A 14367-nucleotide genomic window follows, 5' to 3' on the forward strand; every position below is an offset into this window, starting at 1 on the left:
AGAAACAGTGTGTGCTTCCACAAACCTCTTTTTGTCAAACAAAAAAAACAGCATGATGAAATAATCCAACAGAATTGGTAAATAACACAGCCCAAGATTATTCTACTTCAGATAAACCAGTGGTTCTGAAGCTTGCCCAGGAAATTGCAGTAGTTTCAGCAGAACTCCATGAAATAATGGCAAATGAAGGATGACTTTCTCAAGGGAAACTATGATATATGTATTCAGTCTCTGTGTCACAACATGATATATGCAAAATTGAAGAGGTCGTCTTTTAGCAGGATCAACATTAATGAGATAAATACACTTTCCAAATGTTAGGTGACGGGGGATCCTATTGGGCTGAGAAGAAAATACTTGAGATCAATTTTGAGTTTTGACTATCAGAGACTAGCACACAAGCAAATACTTAAAGTTTTTTTGTTTTTTTAATTGTGAGAGGGAAAAAAAATTAAATTGAGAAAGTTTATTCACTAACTGTGTTTGTTCTGGAAACTGAGAGATTAGACTTATTAGACATGGCATTGATATTATAAAGCTCTAGTTGTCATGAAAACATAGCCAGAAAACCCCAAGGTATATACTGTACATCAAATGAGCTCATTAATCAACAGTATGCATTTAATGCCTATTTTGTGCAAGACAGTTCCTAGACACTGTAAGTTGAAAGAATAATTACTTACAGAAAATGTTAACGTTAACAGGAGCTACTCAAAACTGGCCAAGATCATTGTCATAATTCCATACCACCCTAATGAGCGCGATAAAAACGTTCCTTTGGTTATTCATTTACAAGATTTATTAAGCGCCACTGTCTTCTAGGCACGGCACAATGCACCAGGAATTCAGAGATAAGAAAAATACAGACTGCTGTCAAAAAGCTAGGAATCTGGTGGCCTTGAATTATTAAAGGTCCCTTTAAATTATGTCTCCCAGAAGTGGAAAGAACCTGATTTCATCCCTGCAGACAACTATACAGACAGGAATGCTTCCTAGGCTGGAATCAGTGAGAGACTGAACATGGAAGAAAGTGAAAGCAAAACTTCTGCATCAAAACCGTAATGACCCCATCAGCTCCGGGAAGGCCGATTGGATTGTAGGGGGACTTTGAGTTTGCGTTCAATGCTTTAGACATTATAGCTCCAGACAAGCTGTGGAAGAAGGAGTTTCTGGAGTATCTGAGAAGGTTCTTGGAGAAATCAGCTTTTTCTTCCTCTCCAAATCCCTACCATGATTGAGACCAGGCAAGGAGCTGAGCTACTTCCATTTCATTGTGTTGACCAAGAGAAGCTTATAGTAAAGACCAATATACAGCATCTATTTGAAGAGAAAAGTGTCACTCTGCTTCTGGAAACCTGCACATCAGGTTCTCCTGGGGCAAGGGGATAAATGTGTCCAGTGTCCTAAGAAGCCAACAGCACTTTGGAAAGTGCACCCCAGGCTTCCTCCAGAAGATGCCCCATAGGTACTCTTCATGTTCCTTGAATACATATCCAGGGCACCTAGAACCCCAAGGATTACCTTTGCTTTCTGAACCCTGGGCATCCTGAGGAGTCTGCCCATGTCCTCACTTGTCTTTGAAGGCTTGCTTGTTTCAGGATGAACTTTTAAACAGACTGTAAGTCCTTTCTTTGTATTCAAATCAACCCAAAGTTCTTGTGTTACTGATATTACACTATTTAAAACTGAGCCAACAGTCCCCTAAATCAGGTAGCAGGTATCACGATGCCCAGGTCAGAACATGTTAGGAACCAGCCTATCTGCATAGCTTTAGTGCTTTAGGAAACCAGTAATGAAAAATACCAAAGAGCTCGGAAGGATATAGAGATGCCCTGGATGAAAATTTGACTTATATTCAAACGTCTTTGGCTTTTCTGATGTGTTTTGATTTTCAAAGACACAATCTATATAGATAAAGCCCCTACTACAATGACTGCCATATCCGGGGTACTGTTATTCGTGTTCTTTTTTTACATCATGTATGGACGCCATTGCCTGAGTCTTGGTATTACTCATGAACTCTAAATTTACACTAGAAAATCTTTTTCAGAAAAAGAGTGGTGAAGATACAATCCCAATTTTTACACGACAAAATCAGGCACTTTCACAATTGCTATTTAAATAAGGACATCTCTAGAAATAGAAATGCTTACTTTTTCCCTCAAAATAAGGAAGAGCAGGAATGTCGGAATGAGGAGAGCAAGACTGTTGGGTCCCAGTGGTTGGGCTGTGGCAGTTCCATGGGACACACTGTACCAGATACTGCCCTGTTGTCTCGAAGGATGATGTGTAGGAGGTAAAGCCAAATAGAAGGAATAATTAAATATAAAGAAATGAGTGGTTTCAACGAGGAAATTCAACCGTGCCATGATGTCTGTCAGACAAATGCTAGCAATGAGTGGAGAACTTCCAAGAAAGAGTTTAAGTTTGCTGAAACCCTCCTCAGGGGGATTGGTTCCCAGCTTTGAACAGCCTCAACTCTGGCATCCCTGCAGGAAACTGGGCTTTATTATCATAGACACAGGGAGGTATAATTTCATAGATTCTTAGATGCTCAGAGCAAGAAGAGACCTTCATTACCCAGACCACCTCTCTTTTTATATCAGGAAGCAGAGGCTCAGAGCAAAGGGAGTCACACTTAGTCGATCAGCGATTAAATGAGTGACTGTGTAGCAGAATCTAGAACTCAGGTCTCCTAACTCCTGGACCAGATGTTGGAGATCAAAAACTAAAATACCCAGTGAGAATAAAGTATTTCTGTTGAGCCCAGGAGATGAGAGAGAACTTCCTGGTCCACTGGAGAAACTGCGAAACCAGACACATGTGTCGGGACATCTTCCCATCTCTGGAATATGATTGATGATCCCATGCCTTGAAAGATGACATCGCTCTTTCTTCCAAAATCCTGCTGTGTTCCAAAGCTGCAGACATGCCACTGCTGCCGTGTGTGGTTGAGAAAAGGAATGAAGAAGAGCACTCCTCCCCTCCGCTCCCCTGACCCCTCCCCCAAGCTTAGACTGGTTCAGTTCTTTGGTCCATCGCTTGGACTCATTCAGCTCCAGAGTGATGCCTCAGGTTATATCCTTACCTATAAGCCAAGTTACCAGGATTTCTCCTTGAAAAAAATGTATGGGCTTGATTTTAGGAAATGGGATGTGATTTCTTTGGGGAAGTATATGACCCCAAGTCAGCAGGTCTACTGAAGTTGTCCCTTTGCCCTGGGATCTCTGGGTCCCACCTGGGCACAGCCTGACTCCTCCTGCTTTGTCCCAGAGAACGTCTGTCTTGGTCATATCACAGCCAGGTATTCTAGTCTTCACCAAAAGCTACAAAGAAGCAAACAGTATTCAACTGAAGATATCTTATGTTCCTGTAACTAGAAAATTATTTTAGGAAGTCACCAGGCCTCCATTGGCTCAAATGAGGATTTCCATAGTTGGTTTCCACTTATATTGTGCTTGGGATAGATTTTCCAGAATTTGGCAGGGCTCCTCTTATTAAAGCTAGTAGCAGGATGTTCAGTTCTCCTGAGTCAGGAGCTCCTAAGAGATAGAAAGGTGGTCAAGTTCTTGGATGGCAATAGGTGACCCACTGACTTTAATGACTGTCATTCTGTCAGCCTTCACATAGCACCGTTCTAAGGTTAAAATAAGTGTCAGAGGGAAATAAGTAAAAAAAATAAGGGTCTATGTAAGAATAACCTGAGTGTGACTTATAATTAAGCGGTCAAAAGCCTTGCCCAGGGGTTAGGAATATATTTGCAATTCCTCTTAGACTTGTCAGATGGACTCTACAATTTGTTGCCTGAGAGTAACGCAAAATGAGAGCACGTTTCGCTTCAGTGTTCTATTCTCTTCCTCTGTCCCCAAGACTGAGTTCAGGGAAGGGGAGGAGAATTCACCCTAAGCTCTCTTTATGGGCAGCATGTGACGTCATAGTTCTCTCTCTCGACTTCATGCAATCCTCATCACAACCCCACTGAGGAGGTATTACTGTTTCCATCTTCTAGAAAGCTGAAGCTGAGAGGGAGAAGCCGTTAACCAAAACCCATGTACCTCCAAAGCCCATTCTTCCTCCCCACCCCAAGTCTCCCAGGTCAATAGAAATGCTCCCAAATCATGCCTTGCGGGCTTCCACAAAGCCTTGCCCTCCCACACCCCATCACCTTTAAGTAAAGTGATTACAGTCCTGTTGGTTCCCTGGAGAGAAGAGTGATTCTTGCATTGACTGTTCCCCTTGCTATTCGGCGGGTCCTGTCTGCTCCTTTGCATGGTTTCACGATCCAGCTGTCGGCGGCAGAGAATAATGCCACATCAATCGTCCATCTGGCTCATGTTGGAATCCATCAGCTCCGGGAGTTTGGTGTGGCTACAGATTATCCCACAAGTGCCCCTTGTTCTTTGCCCCCAAGGATTTCCTTTCATTGTTTTAACCAAACGAGTTCAAGTGTCCCTCCTGACTAGTCTTTTGTCTCTAGACTGTCCCTTTATTTCAGAGCTTAGAGATCCTGCAGAAACAGGTGAGTCTTCAAAAACATTCTCTGGGAGGCCAAAGGCTCAGGACAGTTGTGTTTCTCTTTCTCGATATGAAAAGATCAAGGTTCCCAGTGGAAGCCAACCTGATCTGATAATTGGGCTCTTCTTTTCCCTCTGAATCCTTTTCCAAGGGAGGGGAGCGCAGCTCCACCCTCCAAAGTTCCTGTGAGAGTTCAGACTCCAGGTGGGAGGACAAGTTCCAAGACTGGCAGCCACCTTGTTGTCGAGTGTCAGGCTTTGCTGTTGGAGATGTGAGGTGGGCCGTGCCCCATCCTGAAAATCCCCTTAGAAAGATGCACCAACTTCACCAGAATTGTCAATCATTCCCTGTTTTAAAGAGGAAGATGCCTTCCACATTGCTTCCAACGGGGTATGGCTATTCTTCTTTTTTCTCTTTGTGATGTAGCAGCGATGGAAAACACCAATCTGAAGAGCAAGCTGAGGCTTCCAGTGACATGAATCCGTTGTTTCTGATTTTGGATTGTACTTTCTTTAACCCCCTTTTACGGCCTAGAATTCTGGTGCCTTGCCCCCTGAATTTGCCTCCATGCTACAGTAGGCTCTCTTCACGTTCTGGCTTACATGGGAACACAACTCTTCCACAAGTGGCCTTTCGTGCTCTTTATAATATGATTTCCTGTAATTTTTAAACTGTATGTGTAATTTATATTCTGGCTCTGTCCAATATTTGAACAACTTTAATAAGTTGATTTCCATATATATTATGCAAACAATTCTTACCTGATTTTTTATGTTCTATCTTAAAACAAATAAATACCGCACCACTTATTAATAAATAGACATTTCAATGATTGTGTGGCAGAATGTTCTTTGCTTCATTAGCAACACAGAGCGACAAGGAAAGACAGTTCATTATTCGTTGCGGGCAGGAGGAATAGGACGGGATTTGGGTATGTTTGTAAGAAGTGGTTGAGACGCAGAGAATAAAGACACAAGAAAGGAAACATAATTCAATGTTTTCACAGCTACAAATGCATGATGTGGACTGCACATCTCCTTAATAACAGCCACTATACAGGTTGTAGATGTACAGACTTTAGTAAAACATGATCTAATCGTTACAGTTTTAAGACATTATTACTCCATTTTTATAGGTGAGAAAATTCAGACCCAGAAACATAAAAGACCTGCCCGAGGACAGACATTCATAAATGAACAGTCACAAGTAGGGCCCAGGACCATCTACCCCCAAGACTCATGCCACTTTCTTTGGAGAAGCTTCCCCTCCTAGACCATGTTGGGGGGAAGACCACGTGGGTGACTCAGAGTGAATGTAAGTCAACAGAGAGGAAATCAGTAAAGCTTATATCAGATGGCCTCTCTCTGTTGTCAGTACAGCAGGAAGGGATGTTTTCTCATGAGAAAGAGGGAGTTGGAGCAGGGAACCTTGGGAGAGTTACTTAACCTTTCTCTGTCTTGGTTTATCATCTGTAAAGTGGGGAGAAAACGGTGTGCCTTGAAGGGTTATTATCCTAGCCAAGGATCTGGCACTCAGCGCATGTTCAGTGAATGACAGCTTTTGACTATCCTGTACCCACACGCCTGGCTGCCTTAATTTGGGTTTCCGCAAGAATAGAGACAGAATGTTGGATGCAGGTAGTATATTTGGAAAGTGATCCCAGAAAACACGGCTGAGAAAGAGTGGAGAGACTGGAACAGGGAGGGAGAAAAGCCAGTAAAGAATGAGCTAATCCTTGTGGGTAACTGGTCTCAATTCCACCAGGAACCCCCTGAGAACCCATGTGAAATACACCAGAGAATCATTCCACCTTGGGACAGGCATCTGGGGCATTCATCCACGGAGCCCGGTTCTTCCCTGGTTGAGAGTTGCCCCTGGGATATAAATTCCCTCCTCTGTCAGTTTTCCTGTGCTACAGCTGAGCAAGCTCCCAGGTGCAAAAGCTCTAAGGCAGAGAAGCAGAGAGACGTAGCCAGAGGAGCTGCCTGCCTGCTGTGACCTGTGTACTGTGACCACAGGTGAGCTCGCAGCTGGGCAGAGGGAAAACAGCATAGCAACATGAGCATCTGGTACATAAGCCCACCTGAAAACCCTACATACACACAGGGAAGCAAAAACCCAGCCAGGTTGCCACAAATCACTCTGTAAGTCAAAGGACAAAGTTGGCCAACACTGGACAAGCTGGCCGTGGTGCCCATGAACTTGCTCATTATTAAAACAGTGCCTGTAACCACTAGGAAGCAGGGTAGAAGGTCTGCTAGAAGATCAGGTCCACATTTGTCATTGTGAAGACCTGGGGCTGACAGGTGAGATGAGCATCCACTCAGCAAACGTATGTCCCTCCCCCAATAAAACATACCCGCCTTTGGTCTCAGATGACCGCATGACAGACAGATAAAGAGCCTACAAATTATATCCCTGAGAAAATCCTTTCCATCTGCACAAATGGAGCAAAAGCCCATTCATAACCTCGCAGATCCTCCTGGGAGCCAGTTACTGTTCCTAACAATGTCGGCTTCCAACAATGAAGCTTTCAACAATGAACAATGTCAGGCATCCAGGTGACCTGAGACCCTGTGGCTTCCCCACACTGAAGACGTGTAAGGTGTCTCCCCTGAGAAGAGTCCAATTGTCCTTGTATCCTGCCTCCATATCAAATATGAAAACATTGCCAGCAATTTATCTTCTGGCTCTGGGCAGGTCAGCCCCAGGCCAGTGGAGGGCAGGTGGAGTTAGCAGAGAGAAGCAGAAATGAAATTAGGAAGTAACAGAGGTCAGGTCATGAACAGCCTCCTGGGTCATGATAAAGACATTTGCTTTTACTCTGAGTCAGACAGGAAGTCATGCAGGGCTTTGAGGAGAGAGGTGAGAAGATCTGACGGATGCTAACAAGGGGTTCTCTGGCTGCTGTATTGAGAATACACTGAATGAGGCAAAGGCAGAGGCAAGGAGATTAATCAGGGACACGACTGCATTAGCAATAATCCAGGTGAGAGCCAAGAGTGGCTTGGACCAGGGTGATGGAGGTGGTGAGAAATCTTAATATTTAGAATCTAGATACCTTTTAAGAGTAGAAATGACAGCTATATGTATACATATTTCCCCTCCCTCTTGGATCTCCCCCCTCTGCTGCCCCTTCCCACCCATGTAAGTCACCACAGAGCACCGAGCTGAGTTCCCTGAGCTATACAGCAGGTTCCCACTAGCTATCTGCTTTACACATGGTACTGATTCACTTCATTGCACAGCAGAAACTAACATGACACTATAAAGCAACTATATCCCAATAAAAATAATTTAAAAAAAGAACCCAGCCACAGACAATTAAAAAAAAAAAGAGTAGAAATGACAGGATTTTCTGATAGACTGAATGTGAGATGTGGAAGAAGGAGAAAAATCCAGGAAGATTATGCAGTATTTTATTTGAGTACCTGGAAGAATGAACGCATCATTAATTGAGATGGGAGTAGATTAGGGAAGGGGCAAGTTTTTGCAAAAGGATGTGAATTTGGCTTTTTAAATGTTAAATCTGAGATGCACATGAGGCATCTAGTGGAAATGTTCTGTAGAGAGCTGAGTGTGGAATTAAGATTATTTAGGGCTGAAGGTACCTATCTATCTGTCTGTCTATCTATCTATAGATTTGACAAGTTATAGATAACCTTTAGAACCGTGAGACAAGATGCGATCCCCAAGTGAACAAGTATAGAGAAAAAAGAGGAGACACCTAAAGACTACACCCAGCAACCTCAAGAGGTCAAGGAGACGAGGCGGAATCAGCAAAAGAGGCTGAGCAAAAGCAGCTGATGACATAGAAGACGATCAGAAGAGTATGGCGTTGGCGATGCCAAGCGCAGACCTCATCTCATGGAGCGAGTGACCTATTGCAGGCGCGGAGTGCCACTGAGAGGTCGAGTGAGCAGAGCAGTTAGCCACATGGGAGTCATGGAGACCTTGACAAAGGCGGTTTGGGTGGGGTGCTGCCGTGATGCCTGATTGGCGTGGCCTTGAGAGAGAGGAGAGGAGAGGAATTGGGGGCATTGAATAGGGACAACTCATAGTGACCATCTTAAGCATACAGTTCCATGGTATTGAATAAATTCATAACAGTGTGAAACTATCCCTAACTTCCATCTCCATAACTCTTTCCTTCTTGTAAAATTGAAACTCTGCACCACCCATTCAAGAGTAACTCCCCATTCTCCTCCCCCCCACCATCCCTGGCAACCACCATTCTACTTTCTGTCTCTATGATTTTGACTATTAGGTACCTCGTACAAGTGGAAGCCTGCAGCATTTGTCTTTTTGTACCTGCATTTTTAAGTACAAGGAAAATGAGCCTCAGAGAGGTCAAGCAGTTTGCCCAAGGCCACACAGCTAGCCAATCACTGAAGCAGAACCAGGGCTGTGGCTTTTGTTCCTGCTGCTTCATCCGGAAATGTTACTGTTAGCACAGTAGGTATATTTCACAAGAATCGACCGAAAGTTCAGAAATGCAATCTTTCTAGGCAGACAATGGGTAACGATTCCCAAATGTCTACCTTGAACCAGGTGCCGTAAGCCCTTTCCTTACGACCATTCTATCCTTCTGACAGCCTTCTGCGGTGGCTACTATCGCGATCTTCATTTCCTAGATGAGAAAAGTAACTTGGAGGTAACTGATCTCCCTAAACTGAAATGTACAGGCCAGGAGGGCAGGGATCCCGACTGGCTTATTTGGAGCTGAGCCCCCAGCACCCTGAAAAGGTCTGGCACACAAACGGCTCTCCTAGACCATTCCCATAGACAGTGTTTGGCCCCTGCCTCGTTTTCCAACAATATCCTCATTGTCCCCCACCTCCTGCGTGGGTTCCAGCCGGCCTGAACCACTGTAGGTGCTGGGGAGGCAGGATGCTTGAGGTACAAGGGTACCACACATACACACAACCTACTGAGGGAGACAGACGAGCAAAGAGGTCATCCCAATAGAGCACAGTAAGACAAATACAAAAATACTACCCTTAATGGGATGGGAGGGTATCAGAGAAGGCTTCCTGGTGACGGGGAGGTCTGAGGTGAGAATAAAAAGGATGAGGTAAAGTTTGGGGTGTGGGTAGCTGAAGGGAGCATATCACAGCCAAAGAGATCTTCACATGTGGATAATGAAATTCAAATTTATATCATTTTTACACATCATGAAATACTCTTCTTCTTTTGCTTCTTTACAACTGTTTAAAAATGTAGAACCATTTTCGGCTTTATAAGAACAGGCAATGGGGCCAGGCTTGCCCACCCTGCTAAAATTCACGAGCAACCCCTAGCCAGTTCTTCAGAAGACTTGCACTGGCTCACAGGACAGGTGATGCTTGGCTCACAGACCTTTACAGCAGGAAGGGGAAATCATCACCCTGTGATCCTGTTCTGCTCCTTCAATACATGTAATTACTGTCAGAAGAGGTTTCCCATCCCACGTTGAATCAGTGCTTTGTCATTCTGTTCACGGACAGCAAAGGCATTTTTCTCCAATGGAGGTGATCCGGTTTCACCGCTGTGAATTCTTGGTAGGATTATTATTCCATTTTTTTTTTCCGGAGGACTTAAAGCAAAGTTATCAAGCCTTTCCCCACCTCCACCCTCTGTATCTTTCACTAAGAACTCATATAAACCCCACAGCTCTGACTTAGCTGTTAATCTTTCAGGCTGCTTAAATTCTTTGAAGTCCTTTATCCTGCTCCGGAGACAGGTAAGTCACATACCGTAGAGATTTGCAAACCCTTCGGTTCCCTCTACTCCCCAAAGCATGAAGCCAGATAAGAAATGCATCTGCTCTAATTCCCAGACTCTGGGCTCCTGGTTGCCGAATGATAGGAGAGGAGTTTCTATCACCCAATCCCTTACTCTGCACTTAAGCTAAAACTCACCCCTTGATCACAGTCTGTTTCTTTCCTTTTTTTCCCTTAAGCTATCGATTAGCATCTTAATGCAGTCCTCAGCCGGGAGGATGGCTTGTCCTCACATCTGTGATAAAGGAAACATGATCTTTAATCCAAAGAATTGGAATGAGAAGAAAAGAATGCCCTGAAAAATGGCTGGCAGCAAGGCAACAGCTCAGAAACTATACTTTCTCAGAGGCCAATCAATCATGGATTTTGGCGGCAAACTGACCGGGATTCCACTCCTGGCTCTTTGAGCTGCGTTCCCAGGGGTCGGTTGCTTGCCTGGGCCTTGCTTTCCTCCAACTATAAAATAAGGATGATAACCCCTAAGTGGGGTTACTTCCAGGACCAGTAGATATCATATATAAAATTCCTGGCACCTCAGATATTCAAGAAATAATAGATTCTTTGCTTCTTTTTCTGAATGAACTATTTTTGAAAAACCAGAACCTCCCCTTTCAGTGTCTCCCCCCGGGCAGTGGAGCCGACTGCCGGGGTGTACGGCCTTAGGCCTCTGGGTCCTCCTCACAGAGAGGGAGCTGGTCCTCACTAGGAAGGATGCTGAGTGCAAGTGTTATCTCCAGATTCTTGGATGCAATACCATAGACATGAATGTCACTTCCACAAGACTCTTAGGTAAGCAAAGCTCTCTCTTTTATTAAAAGAGACAGCTTGTGCACAAGGGAGAAGGTGGAAGAAAGTGGCAGCTCCCTGAGAAGGGGCGAGTTGCTTTTATAACAATAGGGAGGGTTTGTCTCATCATCACTGGTTAATTTCCAGAAATCATCAAACTTCTTTGATCGCACCAGGTGGCTCCATGGTGGCTGTCGGGAACAGGGAGCGCTTTGGTGAGGGAAAAGGAGTGCCTGAGAATTTTCTGCAAGAAAACATTGGAACAGTTAAGGTTAAAATTGATAGCTGAGCTTCTTGTCTTGTGGCAACTAGGTACACTCCTTGGTATAACAGAGATAAAGTTAATCTTGAACTCCTGTGAGCCTGGTTTTTGTCTCTGGGACTCAGGACCCCAGAGCCTTTGTTCTTTTGCTTCCAAGGCCCGTTTGGCCCAAGGTCTTCCCCCAGTCCTTTTTCAAAATGGCTGTACTCTTGTCTTCCTGTCTCAAGTGCGCCGTTACAATGTATTGAGAACATGCTGCTCTGACTGTGGCTGGTCCAAACAAGATGGACTTCAGTGTGAGTTTTGACCCTGACACTGGCATTATCATTATTCTGTATCTGACTAGCCATCTTTCGGCTGCAAAGTCCAGTGAGAAAGGTAGGTTTCCTTGGCAGGCTAGACTAGCCTTTGTTGATTGGTGATCCCCATTAACCGGAAGTGATACAATGTTTAATTAAGGCTCCAGCAGCTTTGTTCTGACCACTCACATTTCCAGCTCCAGGGCTACTGCCAGTCAGACACAGACAGACTGTGAATGCATTTCACAAGCCTCTTGGGCTGATTCACGGATCACGGATCCCAACGACACTTCTCAGCCCTTCTCCTGGGAGTGTGACCGGACTTCTTAGCCTTCGACCCACCAAAATGCTTTGAAATAATCATCAATTCTGTGTGTTTCCAACCTCAGGTCCTTTGGGGCACTCTGGGCTGGTATTTTGAAGGGCAGGAGAACAGAGCAGAACATGGTAAAAAAAGGACACAAACTTTAGTATCTGGGAGACCATGGTTCAAACCCCAGTTCTCCCACTTAGAGCCACGTGACCACGAGTAAGGGGCTCTCCCACCGATCCCTGGGGCCCTCTCTTGTATAACTGAAGTATCTCACGGGATGCTTGAGAAGGCAAAATAACAGAGATGACAGCCAAAAGTAGAGATTCAGTAAATTATACTGTTGGAGAGGAAAAAATAACTGTTTCCTCCACCCTCTTAGGTTCAGTATCTGGGGCTCTGCAAATTGAAATGACAAAACGATTAACAGGAAAAAAGGCTTATTTCATATACATATGGGATGGGAGCACCGCAGAAATAAATGAAAACCTCAAAAAGGTGGTCAGACCCTGAAGCTTCTATATCATTTTAACAGAAGGATGTTAAGTTTGTGGGGAAGTGACAAGAAATAAAAAGGGTTTTGAGTTTCTAGGGTGCTAAATCGTGGAAAGGTAAATACATGGGGAAGATAAGAGTTATTTTAGTGAGGTTCGTCTGTGCAGTCCCATCTCGGTGCCACCTTTCCATTCCCTTCATGGCCATAAGACTCCCCCTCCCGCCAGGAAGGAGAACTTATGGCAGACCTGCTCTTAGTCGGAGAGCGGAGGCTCCAAGAAGGCTTCTTCCTGCACCTGTTGATTCTCAACGGGCTTTAGATCAAAATAATCCATATGCCAAAGTGGGATATTTGGGGGCAGCATATTTTGACCCCACTGAGTACGTTATTATCGTCATTGTGTCACTACATGACTAGCTTTTATGCCAGTGTCACTGGCTGTGTATTCAAAAATAGCCATGGGAAACAACAAGGCCCGACTGCAGAGCACAGGGAACTATATTCAAACGCCTGTGATACACCAGAATGGAAACGAATATGTATAACTGAATCACTTTGCCACACAGCAGAAATTAACACAATATTGTAAATCAACTATACTTAAAAAAAAAAGAAAATAAAAAAATGGCCATGGGAAATGCAGTGAAATAATGATGACTCCGTTTCAGAGGAAATGTTTGGACCTCTGATCCAGTCTTTGTAAGATATAACTTTGAAGACTGTAATTCCATCCATATGGGGAATATGGATGGAAGTACAATCCTCTTTCTTACTCTTGGAGTACCACCATCTTTTGAAGTACCAACACTTTTATTTATTTGTTAAGAATTTACACAGCCTTTGCTCTGCACCATATACCATTGCCTGTATTTTATAAATATAACAGCCTTGGGTGAGGAAACTAAGACAGAGAGAGGTTTAACAACTTGCACAGCAGGAGTGACCAAACCAAGGAGCAAAGCCAGGCAGCTGGGCTCCAGGGTCTGTGCTTGTAACACCAATGCCATGAGCTCAACAAAGATTTTTTGAGTGAATGCAGGTTAAGTATCTAGAGCCAGAGGGCATTCAAGATGCAAATCAAGTGTGTGAGACCCTAACTCCTGCTCCTTCCTCTGCCCTAGTGTCCCACGGTGGTCCAGGCTCTTAAGGGGGACTTTGCCTGCCCATGATGACTGGTGTTATGTACCGAGTGCCTATATGTGCCAGGCACTGGGTTAAGTACTTTAGGTTCATTATCTTAAATCCTCACAAAGACCTTATGAGCTAGGTTCTCTTATCCCCATTTTGCTGATGAGGAAAACCAAGCTTCAAAGAGTAGACAGATTTATGAGAATGGGAGGACTCCAAGGAAGCGCCCCCCAGCCTTGTGAGGCCTATCTCTGTCCAGGGTGACATTCAGAAGAAACACCACCGAAGTATCTACCGATAATTAAAAAGCAAATTTAAACGTTTACGAGGATCTTTCAAGAAAATTCCAAAGATGGTTCTATCCCTAATGGGTAGCAAAACTTCTTAAAATATAATTTTCCGTGAAGATGCTCAATTCCTGAGACAATTTTCACCCCAGCGCACTTTCTCTTGACATTTCTCCTCTTCCCCAAGTCACCTTCCAGATCTATTCCGTTCTCTACCACCGGCAAATTTCTACTCTTTTCAAATCAAGTCTGCGCAGCCCCTATTGAATGGGTAATACATGAATACCTACACATCAAGACTGTGTAGTTATGACGTGACAGTGTGCGTCAGGCAGCATTCTGTGTGGTGTCTGGCACACTAAGCACTCAATAAATTTTCACCATCCTTCCTATTGGTCTCAGCTTTGCGGCTTTTAACTGTCATACTGATTCTGCGCAGCAAATGCCCAGGTGGAGGCCTGGCACACAGTGCTGCAGTGAAGGAAAGAGAGTGTGAACACTCACGTGTACGTGTGTATTAAT

General features: G+C 44.3%; 1 protein-coding gene across 3 annotated transcripts in view; it reads right to left on the reverse strand.

Annotated features, from left to right (window-relative positions):
* Window positions 1-14367, reverse strand: part of EFR3A (EFR3 homolog A) — a 181217-nt gene that overhangs the window by 2571 nt on the left and 164279 nt on the right. The window lies entirely within an intron of this gene.

Source organism: Stenella coeruleoalba (assembly GCF_951394435.1).
Source record: "Stenella coeruleoalba genome assembly, chromosome: 17".
In the NCBI taxonomy this organism is placed as follows: Eukaryota; Metazoa; Chordata; class Mammalia; order Artiodactyla; family Delphinidae; genus Stenella; species Stenella coeruleoalba.